Source organism: Alligator mississippiensis, chromosome 6 (genome assembly GCF_030867095.1).
Source record: "Alligator mississippiensis isolate rAllMis1 chromosome 6, rAllMis1, whole genome shotgun sequence".
In the NCBI taxonomy this organism is placed as follows: Eukaryota; Metazoa; Chordata; order Crocodylia; family Alligatoridae; genus Alligator; species Alligator mississippiensis.
Window position 1 is genome coordinate 72469047 of NC_081829.1, and position 3663 is coordinate 72472709.

Genomic DNA, 3663 nt, shown 5'->3' on the forward strand with positions numbered 1-3663 from the left:
ACATATAATCAGCAGCATATAGCAATTAGGACTGTGGTTACTTGGTACACAAGAGAAACTACAGGTACTGTGGCACTCTGATTTACACTGAATCAATTCACCCAGCCTTCCTCTATTGAGTAAACAGATCTTCATTTATGCTCATATGGCACCTTTAAGTAAGGGTTGATGTCATAAGAGATCAAGGAAAGTTTTGTAACTTGCTAAAGGAAAAAATAGCCCCTGGAAAACAAATGGTTAAATCATTTGTTAGCAATAAGGATTAAATATGGTGAAAGATAATTCTCAGCCTTGGCACCCCGCAGGGAGCCTCACTGGTGCCTGGATAAGCAGGAGAAAGCCTTGTACACAGACCTTGATATCTTCTCACTAAACCCATGCTTGCACTGAAGGACATTGATAGAGATTTCAAAAAAAGGAGGAAGGGGGATGGGGGGTGGAGAGATGTAATGCAGCTTTCCAGAACGAGAAGTTCTCTCCCCGGTTTACATTTTTCAACTCATTGACGTATGTGAAAGAAAAAACAAGTGATAAATTCTCAACCTCAGCATACATTTCAGGCCATCACTCCTAATTATTTCTATCAGTCCTATTGTCAGTTGCACTCCCTTACCGGCCTCCCCCAACCTAAAAGTGATACTTTCCAAGTTTTTAGCAGTTTAATGAAGCAGCATTTTTGTAGACCCAATTCGCAGGTGCAGCAGAGGCCTTGGCAAGGGGCAAACTGATTATCACTTATGAAAACAGCCACACTGTATTGTTCATACTTCTTCAAGGTCTTGAGCAAAGCATAAATTCTGATGAAAATGAACTGGGTGCAGTCAGAGATTGAGACAGCTAATAAGGTAAGTCATATTTGTTGTTTGCAGAGAAGATTTTTTGCAGTACTTTTCAGTTTATAAACAAAGTTTTTCCTTGCTCTTATGTTTGTGATACTGCAATTCTAATGAGTATTTTTTTTGGCTTTAAACTCAAATCTAAATATTGTACAATAGTGCTGGACTTCATGCAAAATACAATTATTTTGTTAATTACCTGAAGTTCATAGTTTATTGAAAACAATTGTTTTGGGGTGTTTTGTCCTTTTGTAGACTCTCTCTCCCCTATTTTTCAAACAGCTAAATTAAATGGCTTTATTTTCAGTTTACAGATTCATTTATACATCACTGTTAGAGACTGGATATCTTAATGATTCTTTTCTTGTGTATAAGTGCTGTTTGAACCTGCATCAATTTCCAACTGGTTTACTGATTACTTTAAAGAAACAAATACTATTTTAAGTATAAATGTAAAGACTATTCTTGATTTTTATTCTACGATATTATTAATGGATATATTTATACTCTAGGTTCCCTCTCTGCACCCTTGCCAGCTGGGGAATTTCCATTACTTTTGCTCGTTGTTCCTTTTTCCTATGCATATACTTCTTTGAGAATTGGATCTAAAGAGGCATAGGGCATGGGAAAATGGGGCGACTGAGGTACTCCACCAGTCACCCTGAGAAGCATTGCTAGGAGGCATGTAAGAAAAATGCACTGAAAGTCACAGGTATAAAGAAACAGAGGTTTTATTGCAAAACACTTATTGTGAAGAAAATGCTTATGAATAGTAATATGTGAGAAATTGATATAATCTTTATTAGGGCAGCATAGCTGAAAGTTTATTGCATGTTAAAGTTGCTTTTTAATGTGTTATGAGAATAGTATGTTGTTCTTATCTGTTGTCCAAATACAAGAATCAGTATATCTAGTAGAGATTAAGCTTTTAATAAAATATGTTACTGTTTCTATAGTCTACACTTAAGCAAAGGTCCCATTAAAATTAATTGCAATTTTGTCTGTACAGTATAAGGCTGCAGGTGTAGGCACTTTGGGTCTGATCCAAAGCCTGTTGAAATCACTGGAAGTCATTCCACTGAGTTCAACAAGCATTGAAAATCAGCCCCAATCATGCCACTGATATTTGTACTAGTTGTCTTTAATAAGACTGTTCAGGTGAGCAAGTTTGGGGGGACTTTTACCCAATGCTGCAAAAGGCTAAGTGCCTTCTGTAAGGTGCTGGGGATCTACAACCCCCACTGAAAGTATCAACTGGTCTAATAAAAGGTATCATCATCTCTGAACCAAGAATTCTACAGTTTTGCATTTCTTTTTGTCTCAGACCAACGTGGCTACCAAATATATCCTTTGCATTATCAAGCATTTAGTTAGAAACAAAAGAAGACACATGTTATATATAAACCCTTACTTTTTCTTTGTTTCATCCACAGATATCTTGGAAGTTGGACCTATTCTCCTGATTACTGTTTTTCAGGCAGAATACATAAAAAAAAATCCATTCTTTGTGCTGCTTTTTATATTTATAGTCGTTTAGTCTACATGGAAATATTTCTGAGAAAGAGAACATTAAAAAGAACCTTGAATTAATTTGAATTGAAACAAATACTAAGTTGTATGCGCTACAAGTCAAATGAATCTAATGTGCAGTCATACAGCGAAATATGGTATCACAAATTCTAACAATATTTGTTTATTGCTACATGCTTAGACAGGGTAGTGCATATTACACTGCATTTCATGTTAACATATACTATTATAACATCATATTATACAGGCTAATTTAAACTAATATTCAGTATTGAGCTACTGTTTTAATTGCTTTTAATCTGATAAGGTATTAGAGAACTTTCATTTTACTTATGAGTTCTTTTCCATAAATTAAAAGGTAATAAAAAAATTCTATCCATAGTTGTGTGTATTATTCATTTATCCCATTCTAATGTTTGTGGGGAAAATGACATAAGTTAATATGAATGATATGTTTTGGCAACTATATATTTTCCTAATTTGTGTGAAAGGTATTTGAATGGGAAAATTACTACACACATTTAAACCATAGTTCATCACCATAATTAAAGCACAAAAGAAGAAAAATATTGCACGTGAAACAAATGAAGTTATAAACAAACATGCTGCTGGGAGAGGATACTCCACACATTTTAAAGGCTCCTCAAATCCTGAGGAAATTTTGAAGCAGTCATCAAATCTAAAATGCAATTACAGGGAATATGGAAACTGTATAAATGTTGCCTATAAAAACTCCCTTGTATACTATATAGTATACAATGTATATAAAGACACCCTGCCAGGCTGCTCAGATTCTTGTGCAACAAGATTCAAACCGTGCACTAGATAAAGAAAAACAATAAATATTGCTGATTATTCTAAATGAATAAGGGATAGTGAGTGAAGCTCTTTATTTACCTAAGCAAGACATTTCTTTTATTGGTTTCTTGACATTTAAGCTATTACAAATCTCAGCTATTTTAATTTGTTTTTTGAAAGCTGCTATTTTTTTAGTTAAAAAAGTGAAGCCAGCCATTAAAGGAAATAAAGACTAACATGTTGGGGGGAGAGAAAAGTAATAAATATGAGGCCAAAAAGCAGAGGTACTGAAATACTTATGGGGGGAAAGGTTGAAATTGGAGAAGGAAGCACAGAGGTATAAGTCAAGAGGTAGAGAAATCCAAACAATAGCGTGCAAAGCAGCTTTTTTTTTTTGGAAACCCCAATTTAATAGCTTTTTAAAAAACAAATTCTAACAGTCAGAGATCCGTAAAAGCTTAAATGTCAAGAAACCAATAACTTCTTGCATGTGCAAATG

General features: G+C 34.4%; 1 long non-coding RNA gene across 1 annotated transcript; it reads left to right on the plus strand.

Moving 5' to 3' along the window:
- Positions 1-410: 410 nt before the first annotated feature.
- On the plus strand, positions 411-2747 carry LOC102573265 (uncharacterized). Its single transcript, XR_009463091.1, has 2 exons — positions 411-845; positions 1349-2747. It is a non-coding gene; the product is annotated as an uncharacterized LOC102573265 (long non-coding RNA).
- The last annotated feature ends 916 nt before the right edge of the window (positions 2748-3663 follow it).